This window comes from Salmo salar, chromosome 23 (genome assembly GCF_965601325.2).
Source record: "Salmo salar chromosome 23, fSalSal1, whole genome shotgun sequence".
In the NCBI taxonomy this organism is placed as follows: Eukaryota; Metazoa; Chordata; class Actinopteri; order Salmoniformes; family Salmonidae; genus Salmo; species Salmo salar.
In genome coordinates, this window is record NC_138313.1 from 21,704,470 (window position 1) to 21,705,000 (window position 531).

The window sequence follows — 531 nt, forward strand, 5'->3', positions numbered from 1 at the left end:
GAGAGGGTTGGAGAGAGAGTGTTTGTTAGAGCTAGAGAACGACAGGGAGAGAGCAGAGGGGTGGTTCCTATCTGGATCCCAGCAGGTGTGTTGATAGGGGTGACAGTCGGTCAGCGAGAGGGGGGACCCTGTCAGACAGTAGTAACTGTATCACTATTGAAGTCTAATTTCACACCAACAGATGAAGACACAGCAAGGGAGCATTTGCAGTGACAGTCGCCACAGCTAAGCCTGTTATGACAAATACTGAACAGAATATTTAACATATTGCACATTCTTAGGGGCTGCAAATGTACAACCAACCCTAGTAGGGACCTAATACCTTAATCGCTGTTGTATGTTGCCAAGCCTGCAAACACATTATCACTGAGCATCCCTGGCCCTGTATAGGAAAGGAGAGGACGGATGGACAGAGTGATAGATGACAGCAGTAAATGTCACTCAGCAAAACAGAGCTGTTAGTTCATCAACACTCACTCACAAAGACCCTCGTCATCCCTATTGGTTGGCAGATGGGCTCAAAACCCCAGA